This window comes from Pelodiscus sinensis, chromosome 1, assembly GCF_052426305.1.
Source record: "Pelodiscus sinensis isolate ZL-2025 chromosome 1, ASM5242630v1, whole genome shotgun sequence".
NCBI classification, from domain to species: domain Eukaryota; kingdom Metazoa; phylum Chordata; order Testudines; family Trionychidae; genus Pelodiscus; species Pelodiscus sinensis.
The window spans coordinates 129159749-129175395 of NC_143052.1; the positions used below are offsets into that span (position 1 = coordinate 129159749).

The window sequence follows — 15647 nt, forward strand, 5'->3', positions numbered from 1 at the left end:
AACACAATTTTAACTGTCATGTCTTTTCAGCCTTGTAAAATGACAGTGAGTGGAAACACACAGTATTGTCATCACGAAAGTGGAGATTATTAATAAAATAAAAAAGGAAAGTAGCTCAAGATTTTAACTTTGGAAAAATCACAGTATTGCAAACCATCAGATTTTTTTCCTTGCCTTCCAGTTTATAAATATTAGTACTCATGTACTTATTACTGTGCTGCAGCGGGTACCGTATCTTAATTTGATACTTTATTAATATTATTTGTTAGTTGTTACCATTAGTATTGCTGTTTGTTGCAACTTAATGATCAATTTGTATTTTTTAAAAACTGGTACAAGAGACCCTTAACATTTGTGGAATTGCTATTTGCAGTTCTACAAATTCGTGGGGGTCTCCTATCCCAGCCTGCAGTGAGGACAGGGGCCCGGAGCTGTGCTGAGTTCCCTGAAGCTCCCAGGAGCATATCCACTGCAAATGGTGAGGGTTTCCTGTATTCTTTACTAGAAGTATCAGCTTTTGTATACTGCAAACAATGCTGTTTTTAATGCTTTCCATCAGGGGTCAGCTAGTTTAAAAGCAACTTCGCATTTTAAAATAATGGATAGAAAATTCTTTGTCCATTCTCCTGATGATCTGAATTTTTTATTTTTTTCCGATCTGGCCCTGTTTCCTTCTAGAGCTGATAAATGGAGTTCTACTGTATATATCTCAGTCTGTGTCATATTAATCTCCCCAGCCCTCAACAAATCCCTATGTTCTGGTGTCCTGGTAGGTTCCAAAGAATGGCCCACCAATTGGTTTTTAAGAGTGTGTCCATATTGCAATAGACCCATTCCAAGCTCAGGGTTCAGCCCAAGCCAAATGTCTGTATAGAAATTTTTCTAGCCCTAGAGACTATGCCCTGTCAACCTGAGAGAGCTGACCTGGGCCAGCTGTGAGGTTTTTTTACAGCGGCGGATATATGGCAGGGCGAGCAGGGCGGCTGCCCCGGACCCTGCGCTGCAATAGGCCCTGCGCCGAGCTGCCGTGAGGGGCCCAAAAGGCCACTTGAGCTGCTTGCTCCCGCGTGGCGTCCCAGCTGAGCGGCGCAGAACTTAGCTGAGTGCCACGCTGGGAGGCAAAGGGGCATGGGGCGGTGAAGTACATGGCCAGGGGGCAGGAGGTGAAGAGCATGACAGAGGCTGCAGGTCCCACCCCCTGGCCGTGTACATCACCGCCCCGCCCACCTTCGCCTCCCACTGTGGTGCTCGGTTTAGTTCTGCGCCGCTCAGCTGGGACGCTGTGCGGGGCCCAAACAGCCGTTTAGGCTCTGCGAGTTAGAGGCAGGAGGGGGAGGACTAAGGAGAAGAGAAAGAGAAAGTGAGGCAGAAGGAGGAGGAAAAGAGAGAAAGGCTGTGTCCAGACTCCATGCCTCCTTCGACGGAGGCATGTAGATTAGCCACATAGGAAGAGGGAAATGAAGCCGCGATTAAAATAATCGCGGCTTCATTTAAATTTAAATGGCTGCCCCGATCTGCCGATCAGCTGTTTGTCGGCAGATCGGGGGAGTCTGGACGCGATGCCCCGACAAAGAAGCCTTTCTTCATCGACACAGGTAAACCTGGTTTCACGAGGCTTACCTGTGTCGATGAAGAAAGGCTTCTTTGTCGGGGCATCGCGTCCAGACTCTCCCGATCTGCCGACAAACAGCTGATCGGCAGATCGGGGCAGCCATTTAAATTTAAATGAAGCCGCGATTATTTTAATCGCGGCTTCATTTCCCTCTTCCGATCTGGCTAATCTACATGCCTCCGTCGACGGAGGCATGGAGTCTGGACACAGCCAAAGTGAGGCAGGAGGAGAAAGAGAAGAGAAAGAGAAGAGAAAGAGAGAGAGGCAGGAGGAGGAGGAGAAGAGAAAGAGAGGGTGAGGCAGGAGAGGGAGGAGACTTAAATACAAATGAAAATTTTTAATTATTAATGCAGAATTTTGTTTAAGAATGACTTACAATATAATTAAAATAACTAAATTAAGTTTCTATCAAATTTACCCAATTCACATTTAATATGAAAATAGCCTTCAATTTGCGCATTGGACACCTTTTTTCTATTTTTTCTCCAAAGGGGGGCCCTGTGAAATTGTGCTGCCCTGAGCCCCGCAAACTCTCATGCGCCCCTGTTTTTTTATCTACATTGCAGTTAAACACCCACGACTGGCCTCTGTCAGTTGATTTGGGAGTTCATGGGCTATTCAATTGCACCGTAAACATTTGGGCTGGGACACCCTCAGAGATGTATCCAAAGCTCAGTTGGTCAATATTCAGCAAACCTACTTTCTCATTCCTTAAAAAAAAACAAATGGTCTGGTAGCCAGTCATCTGGGCTGTGTCCAGACTCAGGGTTTTTTTCGAAAAAAGTAGCCTTTTTTCGAAAAAACGTCACCTGCGTCCAGACTCAAGCCGCGTTCTTTCGAAATTAAATCGAAAGAACGCGGCTTTTCTTTCGATGGCGGTAAACCTCAATTTACGAGGAAGAACGCCTTCTTTCGAAAGTTCCTCTTTCGAAAGAAGGCGTTCTTGAATGTAAATAGGTCTTCTTCGAAAGAGAGCATCCAGACTCACTGGATGCTTTCTTTCGAAAAAGCAAGCCGCTTTTTCGAAAGTTCAACGTACAGTCTAGACGCTCTCTTTCGAAAGAGGCTCTTTCGAAAGATACTTTCAAAAGAGGCTCTTTCGAAAGAGGCTTGCAGTCTAGACATAGCCCTGAAGAAGTGGGCTGTGCCCACGAAAGTTCATGATACCATCTACATGTTTTGTTAGTCTATAAAGTGCTACCAGACCATTTGTTGTTTTTTAAGTTTATCCTGTACAGATTAACTCAGCTAGCCCCTGAAGTTTCTCATTCCTGTCCCTCTGCTGCCCTCCAGTGGTTGTTTCATTTCACTCATTCTATGCTGAAGAATTTTTTTAAAAAAATTTCCATTGGCTTTTAATTTCTTTATTGCATTATTCAACTTGCCTCTGAGTCAGATAAACAAGGGCCAGAATCAGCAAGGTACCTTAAGCACATGTCTAATTTTAAACATGTAAGTAGTCTCATTGACGTCTGTGGGACTAATATGATTAGACTTCTGTTAAATACCGTGCTGATTCAGGGCTTAAATGAATAAACTGCATAGTGAAGAATGATATGCACCCATTTAGATGGCATTAACAAATGCCTAACATTTAAAACAAGCAACTGTTGTCAAGCAGTGGGTAAAATTAAAACAGAAGTGCAAAGAATTTAGAAACATGTTTTGTACAGATTTGTGTTGTAACTAAATACAAATAGCAATACTCAGTGTTATTAGACACCTTACATAGTATTAGGACCTGTGATAGGCTGTGTGCCACACCCTGGCCCTACAAGAGCTAAATTGTGCCAGGTGGGTCCAATCAGCTAATTAGGTTGCAAACAAGGGAGCTTTCAGCTGCAGGCAGCTAATTAAAGAGAGGTTTACCTGTGAGGGACAGGCGGGGCTATTACAAAAGACAGGAAATTGGAAGTGGAGGGGGCTGTAGGGAAAAATATGTTGGGTTGACAACTTTCTAACTGACCAAAACCAAGCTGCCCTGCCCTGCCCCTTACACCCAAGATCCAACTCCTTCTCTTTCTCTGAGGTCCTGCCCCTATTTTCCCCATCCTCACTCGCTTGTCAACTAGTCTCAGAGGGGGAGCCGTGTTAGTCTGTAACTTTAAAAAGCATTGAGTAGTCCTGTGGCACCTTAGCGACTAACAAATAGATATACATGGTATCAAGGAGCTTCTGTGGGCAAAACCCACTTCCTCAGATGAGATGAGCTTTGGACGCCTGACAACCTGTAGGGACACCTCCCTTCTTCAGGGCGTGACTGCAGGGACATGTAGGTTGCAGTTGCTCCTTGGGAGAAGGGAGCAGCAAAACTGGGAGATACAAAGAAGGGAGAACCAGGAGGCTAGGAAAGGGCCTAGGTCAGGGGTGTGCAAGCTATTGGCTAGGCAAATATGGCTCAGTATGGAACCAAATACGTCTCTTTGTCATTCCCAAAACATAACACACAAATTAAAATGAAAAAAAAATCAAAATTTTAAAAATGTGTGATTACTCATGTCAAGGTGATTTTTTGGTCTATTTCACCTTTAATTGTTCATTTTAGCAACCATCCATCCTCTCCACTCATTGGGGGCCATGCATATTCTCTTTTTATTTGATTGGTCAAAAAATCTTTCCATCATCATACATGATGGTGAACTTTGTAACTCCCTAACAGTAAACATGATGAAGAGAAAGAGAGATGATGAACACCGAAATTTTCAAAAGGGGTGGACAGATTTGTATGTATTTGTGGATAGGATCGCCACACTCTCATCTGTAGTGAGAGACTGTTCTCAAACAAACAAACCAACAAACCAACAAACAAACAAATTTCGTGACAAAACATGCAGCATTTGCTACAAAATTCCCCAAGGGTGATGCAGGAAAAAAAAAAGTCCGCAAAGAGCCGCAGCCAAAAATGAATATTGGACAAAATAGTCTGCTGGTATGGTAAAAAAAAAAAAAGTAGGAGCTTAAACTCCGCACGTTTTTCAGGCTCATACAGCATTGTTCAAGAGAAGAAGCCTTTTACTGATGGGGATTATGTGAAGAGATGCATGCTAAAAATTGGTCATGAACTATTTGACAAGTTTCACAAGAACAAAATCAAAATTCAAAACATACCATTAATCGAGAAAAACATTCCATGCCAGAGCTGTGAAAATGGCCCATCAAATCAACAAGAAACAAACGCAAAATTTGAGTTTAGCTTCTTATTTTTCATTTGCTTTGGACAAGCCAACTACCATATGTGACATTGTGTATTCTGGGACGATATATTTGTGGAAATGCTGCGCATAAAGAAATGATGGCGATATTACCAATGAAAAATCAAATACAGGGGATTCCTTACTTTTGAACTTTCATTGCATTGTGCATCAGAAGGCACTTTGTGTGCAATCTTCTGGAACAGAACTTGGAAATGTAACGGGAACAGTCATTCAAAGTGTCAGTTGGATTCCTGCCCAAGCCCTTAATCACCATGAATTTCAGTACCGGGAAGGGAGGAGGGGGGGCATCCAGACTGTATGGTTTTTTTTTTGAAAAACAGCAATTTTTCCGAAAAAACTTCACTCACGTCCACACTGCAATCGCGTTCTTTCAAAAGAAAATCAAAAGAACAGAGAAGTTTTTTCAACAGTGGTAAACCTCATTCTACGAGGAAGAAAACCTTTACCGATAGAGCTCTTTCAGAGAAAGGCATGTGTGGATGCGGAAGAGGGAGGTTTTTTTGAAAGAAGAGGCCTCCAGGAAAAAGCACAAGTGTCCTGGTGGACACTTTGTTCAAACTAATCACGACTCTATAGTTCCTGGCTCCTGCCTGCTCTTAAAGCTGCAGGCACCTAGATTAGCCTTGTGGCAGGAAGCTGGCCTTGCAGCAGCAACCTGATCGTGCGGTTCTGACTGCTAAAGGTCTGCTGACCCCTGGCACAGCCACAAGCCCCTTGAGATCCTCCAGCCTGCACAGGGAGCCGCACCAGGACTCCAAGGATCTACCCAGGAGCACCAAACGCTGGGCACCCTCCTGCTCCAAGGTAGAGATCCTGTGCCTCCTTGATCTGTGGGGCAAGGAGAAAACAATGCAGGATCTCTGCTCCCGGAGGTGTAATGCAGACATTTATGGGCACATGGCTGAAACTCTGGCCCAGAGGGGACAGCATCCCTGTACCTTGGACCAAGTATGGAGCAAGGTGAAGGAGCTCTGGCAAGAACCCCACTCCTGTCCCTACTACAAAGAGCTGCACCAGATCCTGGAGGTGGGGAAGCTCTTTCCCCACCCTTACTGGTGGACTTGGTCCTGGAGACAGCCGTGCTTGCCTGCCCAGATCTCCCTGAGGAGGACAACGATGAACAACAGCTGCAGGAGGAGGAGGACACTGGCAGCGTTGGAACCAGTAACCCAGCCTGGAACCAGTAACCCAGGCCCTGGACATCTCCCCGGCATCATCTGACATCATCTCATACAGCATCTCAGGCTTCCCTTGTCAACCGCTCTGCATCTAGACTGCCGCGCTGTGCCGGATCAGCTGATCGTCGGCACAGCGCGGCGGCCATTTTTATTTTAATGAAGCGGGGATTATTTAAATTCCCGCTTCTTTGACTATGCCGAGTAAACTATTTTACATGGCTCCGTCGACAGAGCCATGTAGTCTAGACGTACCCTGAGGCAGTGAACACAAGACTGACAGAGTCTGGAGAGCAATGTTAGTAACCTGATCACTGCTAACCATTTGGTGAAAAGTGAATCAAAACAGGGCACTTCACTCTTTAGCCATTGCTGTATTTTCTGTTGTCTTTCCTGTCTCACTGAATAATGACCCTACCCTGTCCTTGGTCTTTCTCTTACTTCTAAAGTATTTGTTATAGTCACATTAAAGTCTCAAGTTAACTTGTAGAACCATTTCCTAAAAAGTGCTGAAAGCCCTATTACTTGGGACTTTTAAAACTCAACTGAACAGAGCACTAGGATATGTACTGTATATTTCATATGAAATGTCTTATTTTTACTTCCCAACTCACTCTCTCTGCACATTTTAGACTAAAGTCTTTTTCAGAAGGAAAGAAATTACTATTTCAGGCAAGATCTGGCAAGTGAGTTCTTGTCAATTGTCAAAAATATCTTAAAGAACTCTGAACCCATGGCCACAAAATGACTCTCCCGGGCTACATATTTGGTCTTAGAGTTGGAACTGTTCTACCCTGTGACAAATTCTTCTGTCTGATCTGTCTTCTAGAATCATTTCCATCTCCCCTGGTAAGAGAAATGAAGTCTGCATTCTGCACTAATTAATTATCTTTAGGAGCAGGCCGCCAGGTGAAATGCTGACACATTTGCACATTTATTTTGTAAAAGGGTATCACTGAGCTGCTTTGACAGTCCCTCTGTCCTTTCTGCCTTCCAGTGTTTTAATTGGGAAACTAAAATAACAGCTAGTTCTCATTCAATAGTTGAGCTGTTAAATGTGTATGACTGCAGTATTTTTTTTAAAGTTATAGCAGGTTGTTTTGGGGCTTTTTTGCATAATGTATCAAGCACTGAGGGGATGTCTAGACTGCAGAGTTTTTCGGGAGGTATCCTGGAAAAGTTCCGCCACATCAAGGAACGCGTTTGCTTTTCCAAAAAAAATTTCAGAATTTTTTCAATATCCCTGTAAACCACGTTCTACAAGGAAGAAGGGATGTTCTGAAAGAGGCTTTTCCCCCTGACATTTGGCCCAGTGTAGATAGGCCAAATGTCGGAAAAGCCTCTTTCAGAAGAAAAGTGGAAAAAGATACACAAATTGCGGTTTGCAATTTGTGTATCTTTTTCCGATAGAACTTTGCAGTGTAGACATAGCCTAAAAAGGATGATGTTACATACTGGCCCAGATCTTCAATACACTGATGTTGAGTGACCTTTCATGCAACTGTGCTGACTTACATGAGGTGAAGATTTGGGTTGGTGAGTTTCACTGCTTTTCAAAGGAGAAAATGCTCAGGACACTAGATAGACACATGGTGGACAGTGTAGAGGAAAGACGTATCTTTGAGCAGCCTCCTTGGAGTGAAATTGTACCCTGACCAAGTCAGCGACAATAGGTTCCACTGTTCCTTACATGTGTTCCCAGCTCACTGAGGTAAATGGAAAGAAAGAAGAACATGAGGATCTCTGCAATGAAAGAATTCCCTCCCCCCAGCCAGTGTCTTTTCCCCTAGCTCATGTTTTGCTCCCCTGTATTTTGTGGCAGTATTTATCCCTACCGTACTGTAAAGTACAATTGCATGCCTTCTGTAGTCCCAGACACAGGAAAAGAACTTTTTCTACAGAGAAGCAACTATACTCAGGAATGAGAGTTCTCTTTTAACCGCCTCTGCACCCTTCCCTCCAACAAGGTTATCTCAAATGGAGTTTCTTTGACCACCTAAGTCTGGAGTTTCAACAAGCCCAAGTTTTTCTGTCTTAATAGGTATTGACGACAGGTCGGTGTTTTGTCTCTGTCTCTAAAAAGAACTGCAACTCTCAAACAAGCCATTTGCTTTCAAAAGGAAAGCATTGTGAATTCTTAAATGTCTCTGTATATCCATCTGTTTTTAACAGGGCAAAGCATCCACTAAAACACAACCAGCATGGAAGCTATATACGCTGCTATAAGCAGACTGAATGAACTATCTCCAGACAGTTTGGGGAGAGACTCTCCTCAGAAGAGAGTCTTCAGGAGAAAATGATAGAAATGTAGCCGTGTTAGTCTGGTGTAGCTGAAACAAAATACAGGACTATGTATTTGCATGAACATAACTGCTCTGCATTGGTATCCAGCAGACAGGAGTTGAGTGGCTCCAAGTGGTCAGTTTTGGCTGATGTTGGGTTGCAAATCACTTTCATAGAGAATGCTGAGGTAATGAGATGTTATCTTCAGTGTATGTCTAAAGGGAAGCTGAACTATGCTGAGTTTGTCTGGACTGAGGGGTCACCCTCAGCTGAAAGGAATTTGCTAAGCTAAAGGCTTGTATGTCAGACCCTTGTGGAAGTAAGAGGGGTGGGAACAGGCAGGACCCTCCCTGCCAACAGGTAAAGCACACAGCCACATTGGTACCCCAAATGCAGTCATGCCATAGACAACTGAATGCTGGGTATAGGACTGCGCTAGCTCCGGTGGGCTGCCCCCAGCAGGCTGTCTGGGAGTGGGGGAAGGATGCAGGACATGGGGTTCAGGACATCTCCTGCTCTGTCCCTGTCCTGCCCCTATTTCACTTCTTCCTCAAAGAAACACAGCATGGGGGACTAACAGAGGGAGGCAGAGCTTGGTGCCAGCAGCAGGGGTGCCCTTCCTGCATTCAGTGGTGGTGGCAGCATGGGAAATGGAGCAGCCTGGCCCCAGCTCCCAGCCATGTTGGGGTGGGGGGGGAGTTGCTTTTCACTTGTATGCAGCCTTGACTGATTTTTCTGGGTAAGCGGCCCCCAGCCCAAAAAAGGTTCCCTGCCCCTGCTCTAGCAGATCCAGAATTTAAGTGTAAAATAAGGTTGGTTTGAAGCCCACATTCTAGTCCCTTGAATTCTTCCCTTTCTAAATGCAGAAAGAATATAAATGACAAATTTAGCAACTTTTTTTTTCATTTCTATATTCCAGAGATATATTTTTTTAATTTTTGCTATTTGCTTTAGTAAAGTTTTCCATTCTGGCAGTCATATGCTTCCTTTAGGTCAAATCCAAAAGCAATATCACTTCCTAAAATGACTTACGTCAGTTGGCAGCAGCAATGAGAGGGTGTCTACACTGCAGGGTTTTTTCGAAAAAAAGTGGCCTTTTTTTGAAAAAACTTCCTCTGTGTCTAGACTGCTGCCACATTCTTTCGAAATTAAATTGAAAGAACGCCGCAATTTTTTTGACCATGGTAAACCTCATTTTACGAGGAAGAACGCCTTTTTTTGAAAGTGCTCTTTTGAAAAAAGGTGTTCTTGAATGCAAACAAGGCTTTTTCGAAAGACAGCATCCAGACTGCCTGGGTGCTCTCTTTCGTAAAAGCGGCTCGCTTTTTTGAAAGAAGTGGTTGCAGTCTAGATGCTCTCTTTCGAAAGAGGCTTGTAGTCTAGACGTACCCAGAATGTCAGTGTTTATACTATGTGTGATCTGTGGCCTCCCATTATGAGCTTTCACTATATAGGCTACGTCTAGACTTGCATGATTTTCCGCAAATGCTTTTAACGGAAAAGTTTTCCATTAAAAGCATTTGTGGAACAGAGCGTCTAGATTGGCACGGACGCTTTTCCGCAAAAGCACTTTTTGCGGAAAAGCGTCCGTGCCAATCTAGATGTGCTTTTCCGCAAAAAAGCCCCGATGGTCATTTTCGCGATCGGGGCTTTTTTGCGCAAAACAAATCTGAGCTGTCTACACTGGCCCTTTTGCGCAAAAGCTTTGCACAAAAGGACTTTTGCCCGAACGGGAGCAGCATTGTATTTCCGCAAGAAGCACTGATTTCAGACAGTAGGAAGTCACTGTTCTTGTGGAAATTCAAGCGGCCAGTCTAGATAGCTGGCAAGTTTTTCCTCAAAAGCAGCTGCTTTTGCAGAAAAACTTGCCAGTCTAGACACAGCCTATATGTACAGAACTTTCATGCAGCACCTCCAGCACTTGATTTGCAATTTTTCTCTCCCTTTTTTCAATACAATTGGGTTATTTTCTCTTGACAAGAGCCTAGTTATGCACTTGCATAGGAAATCTGATGCTATTGTTGTTAACAGAGCAATATACAGCCTGAGAAGTCTGTGTGGAACTCCATTGAGATGACCCTCAAAGAGTAAACAAATCCTTCCTGTTCCTGCTGTTGATACAAATTCCCCATCCAAGATATGCTTAAGTGGACCTCACAGACTACTTCATCATGCATTGAAATCAAATTACCAGCTGTATTCCAGCAAATGAGGCAGATCTGGGTGGTCCTCCATCTGTACAGAATTCTTTTCTCCGGGGAATTTCTTTTCTCAATATAAGGGAAATCTTGCTATTTGACAGGGTTTTTTTTTATTTTCTCTTTCTCTTTTGCAGTATCATAGCAATGGGGGAAACTATTCTGCTGTTACAACAATGTGACTGTGGAACAGCTCCCTTAGATAGGACCAGACACAACCATTGGATTCTGCTAGCCAATACTGCCCAGAAAGAGTGCAGGGTCAATTAAGAAGGTACAGGCAGACCACTCAAAATATGTGCTGACTCCCAGATTTTAAAGCTGCCTTCTTCTATGACAACCTTGTGCCCCACAGAGTGCAGATGAGTTTTAGCTCACTGACTTCAGATGAGTTGTTCCAGATATACACGAGTGTAAATGAAAACAAAATTTGGCCCACAATACATGTCACTAAAAGCATCCATTGAAGTTTTGTCGGGCTAAAAGAAATAGCGGGAAATTTAAGTGAGTTTAAAATCTCTGGTTTCTTCCTACTACAAGAACCAATTAATATATATTGAACACTTAAATGAGCTTAAACTCCGCTTCCCACTGCAGCGAGTGAGGTGCTGCGGGTACTAGGCCACCTGCTACTCCCCCAGGCGGCCCTGGGCCCTGAAGGGCCCCCCAAAGCACGGTGGCTGGAATGGTTTCTCCGAACCATCCTATGGATGGGGTGACTCTGTTGTGCATATTTGTTATTGTTACCATAGGTGGTAGGTATCAGAGGCAGCAGGCGGCTAATCTTCTCCATCAGCTAGGTGTGGCCCACCCACACTCTACCCTCCAGTTTCTCCCCTGCTTCCGTCCCATCATGGCTGGCTGCCTGGCCTCCCCACACTCTGGGGCTGAGAAGCCTGGGGCTGTGCTCCCCAGCACCCTGGAGGTGGGAAAGTTGGGACTGTTCCAAATCCTTAATCATTTTTGTTGCCCTTTTCTGAACCTTTTCCAATGCCAGTTGATCTTTTTTGAGATGAGGCTACCACATCTGTACTCAGTATTCAAGATGTGGACATAGCATGGTTTTATATAGAGGCAAGAAGATATTTTCTGTCTTAGTTCTCTGAAAACATCGACTCAGTGTGCAGCGGCAGTCAAAAAAGCAAAAGAATGTTAGGAATCATTAAAAAAGGGACAGAGAATATCTACAATGACTCTGAGATCTCTCCCTTGAGTAGTTGTAACTAAATGAGTCCCCATTATGTACAGCAGTCAAACCCGGAAGGATGCTATCGTACTGATGACCCTTAGTCGACTCCAGATGCCCCTGGGGAGTAAGCTGCTTTCACATAAGAAATATTGAGATGAAGAATGACTGTGGAGGCCCTATGCTCCATTAGGAGCCCAAAGGACAAATGATGAAATGATATTGTATGTATAGTTGGGATTATTTTTCCCAATGTGCATTACTTTACATTTACCAACATTAAATTTCATTTACCATTTTGTTGCCCAGTCACTTAGTTTGGTGAGATCTTTTTGAAGCTCCCCATTGCCTGCTTTGGTCTTAACTATCCTGAGCAGTTTAGTATCATATGCAAATTTTGTCATCTCACTGTTTACCCTTTTCTCCAAATCATTTATAAATAAGTTGAATAGGTTTGGTCCCAGTGTAGACCATTGGGGGACCCCACTAGTTACCTCTCTCCATTCTGAAAACTTATGATTTATTCCTACCCTTTGTTTTTTGTCTTTTAACCAGTTAACAATCCACGAGAGGACTTTGCCTCTTATCCCATGAAAACCTACTTAAGAGCCTTTGGTGAGGGACCTGGACAAAGGCTTTCTGGAAATCTAAGTACTGTACACTATATCTACTGGATCCCCCTTGTCCACATGTTTGTTGATCCCCTCAAAGAAACTCTAGTAGATTAGTAAGGCATGATTTCCCTTTACAGAAACCATGTTGACTTTGCCCCATCAAATTATGTTCATCTATGTGTCTGATAATTTTATTCTTTACTATAGTTTCAACTAATTTGCCCTGAACTGACATTAGACTTACTGGTCTGTAATTGCCAGGATCACCTCTAGAGCCTTTTTTAAATATTGGTATCACATTAGCTATCTTCCAGTCATTAGGTACAGAAGCTGATTTAAAGGACAGATTACAAACCACAGTTAATAGTACTGCAATTTCACTTTGCGTTCCTTCAGAATTCTTGGGTGAATGCCACCTGGTCTCCAGTGATTTGTTACTATTAAATTTATCAGTTTGTTCCCAAACCTCCTCTAATGACACCTCAATTTGCAACTATCCATGTTATAAGCCTGAGAAATGCTCATAGACCAGTTCCTTAGAAGTAACTGAAATAAAATTGGGATTGTGAACAAAAGCTTTACATGTCAAGCCTCACATACACAAAGGGTGTGATCAAGAATTTGAAAATCATATGAAAGACTGAATGCAGGGCATTCAGTAGTCTGCCTACTTCCATGACTCAGCAAGGATTTTTCCAGCACCTGGAGGAGAGTATAAAATAAAGGGCAGTGACATCCTTAGACCACCTTTCCTCCCTCACCTATTGTGAAGGCAACGACATCATTGGAACGACAAAAACATTACTAACTGGAGAGTAGTCCTAACTGGAAAAATGACCAGTTACACAGAGTGCTACAGGCTGTTGGGTAAGGGAAACCTTACTGCTTCAAAGTTCACTTAGCCTAGTAAAGTTTATAAAACAGCTTGTGGTTTTAATCTGTATAGCTTTTTGTAACCAGTCCTGATTTTCTATACATATGCCACCTAGCGGCTCTTAAAAATCTGTCATTCTGTAGTTAACAAACTGATTTAAAGATTTAGTGAAGCCTGTGTGTTTTTGATTGAGGTCTGGAGAATGTGCTCAAGTTACAAAGCCTGGTGCATATTCATCCCCTTTGATAGAATGATGAATTAATTAATGCATTCATTCTGTTGATGGGGATGTGGTGCAGTGGAAAATGCACATTTCTAGTGTGCAATGCTGGGACTAGGGATATGCTGGTGTCCTTCTGAATGTAATTAAAGAGTGGCCAGGCATTATCTGAGGGTGATTTGCATACCAGAGACTGGGATGAGTGGGCAGAGTGGTAGCTCACCCAGCAAAACAGGGCATAGTGCACACCAGACAGGAGAGTTAAGGAGGCACAATTATCCAACAGTCCAAATTGTACCCTGGGGGGGTGCCATCTCTTAATGAGACCAAATATATTTCTCCCAGGGGGAATTCTGCATCCCCTCTGCCCCCACCTCTGCCCTCGCCCCCACCCCCACCGCCGCACAAGAAAAAACAACCTATGCACACAGTGTTTTAAAATTCTGCCAAACTCTGCATATTTTATTAGTCATAAAAACAAAATATAATCATCCACTGCTGCGGCTCCTGCTGTCATTCCTGCAACAGGAACACAGCTGCACAGGGATGACAGCCTTTGCCTCGGCAGGAAAAAGGAAGCATTTTGGGTTGAAATTTGGGATGTAAGAGACTAGTCGACTACTTGATAAGCATATGCTTATCGGGTAGTCGAGTAGTGACTTGATTTGTCACTTCTTCCCTCCCATACCTTGGTGCCTCTATCAGAGAGGTAGGAAGCAGGAGCTGGTGCTGGGGGGGAGGGAGCCAGCTTAAAAGCTGGTTCCCCCCAACACCATCTTGGGGAGCCAAAAGAGGCATAGATGTAGCGGGAGACCAGTGCGAGCTGGGAAGCAGCTGATTCCCGGCTCACGCCTGGTTCCCTTCCTCCCCGCCCGCCACTCCTCTGCCTTTAAAAGTATTAAGAGCCTGGTGGCAGAGCCACAACCGGGTTAGCTCCCAGACTGAGGAGCTAACCCCACTGATGCTCTTCAGTTTCCACCCTTATTGACTAATCGAGTAGTCAATGGAAAATCCATCGAATACTCGATTGACTGATTACCCGCAATTTAACATCTCTAGTGGGAATCACAAATTATAAATGAAATAAATAAAATATTTGGAGGAACATTTATTCTGTGGAAATTTTGCATTATACAGTCATGCACATCCCAGACAGAGCAATATATGTAATTATTTTAGTCTTTTTCATAAACCAATTCATTCCAAACTCCCTATTTTGTTCCTCTTCTCTAAAATGCCTCCATTTTATCGATGCCTGTTGGGGTAAACAGATGGCTAAAACTAAATGCACCATTATAGATGTGGTTGTTTTAGAGCTATGCAAACAAGGACTATTGTGTCCCTGCACCTTGATATGATGCCTCTACAATATCTATAGACCACAACACAGTATTATTGCCGCCTTACTATATTGTAAATTCTTGTCTAGTTTGCTCTTCGTTATCATCCCCATGTCTCTTTAACGTCTGATTTCCTGGATTCTAGTTCCTACCTGAACAGTTGTGTTTCCGATTATTTTCCTGCTGCCGTCTTGCATTTTTCTAAATTCAATCTAGCTCCTGCCCGTATTTCCAATCACTCTAGATCCCATACTCTGCCTTCAGTGGTATTGTGACTCTTTCCTATTAGCATCATCTGTGAATTTGTCCTTCCAGATCACTAGTGCAGATGTTACATAAGACCAGATCCAACATTCAGTCCCTGTGATATCCCACTACATGCTTTCTCCCAGTTCTCCACAATTTTTCAAATGTAATTTTCAGTGGTATAGTAAATGTGTATATACCCCTCATGCCATAGGATGATTATTATACATCCCAAGATGAATATCTTATACTTTCAAACTCCTACTTTGTTGAGGGAGCTGGAGCTGAAAGCCACAACCCCAAAAGTCTGCAATACTGACTGTGGGAACGGAAGTGGTAAAGGGGTTTGAGAGAGACATTTATGCATTGCAACTCCTGGACAGCCTCGGGGTATGTCTACACTACCCCGCTAGTTCGAACTAGGAGGGTAATGTAGGCATACCGCACTTGCAAATGAAGCCCGGGATTTGAATTTCCCGGGCTTCATTTGCATAAGCGGGGTGCCGCCATTTTTAAAACCCCGCTCGTTCGAACCCCGTGCAGCGCGGTTACACGGGGCCCGAACTAGGTAGTTCGAACTAGGCTTCCTAGTTCGAACTACCGTTACTCATCATTCCACGAGGAGTAGGAAGCCTAGTTCGAACTACCTAGTTCGTGCCCCGTGTAGCCGCGCTGCACGGGGTT

General features: G+C 43.7%; 1 long non-coding RNA gene across 2 annotated transcripts in view; it reads left to right on the forward strand.

The window, feature by feature from the left end:
* Positions 1–15647, forward strand: part of LOC142818788 (uncharacterized) — a 62116-nt gene that overhangs the window by 30263 nt on the left and 16206 nt on the right. For both annotated transcript variants that reach the window (XR_016347317.1, XR_016347316.1), the window contains exon 2: positions 374–478. This is a non-coding gene — a long non-coding RNA (uncharacterized LOC142818788). The remainder of the gene's footprint in view (positions 1–373; positions 479–15647) is intronic.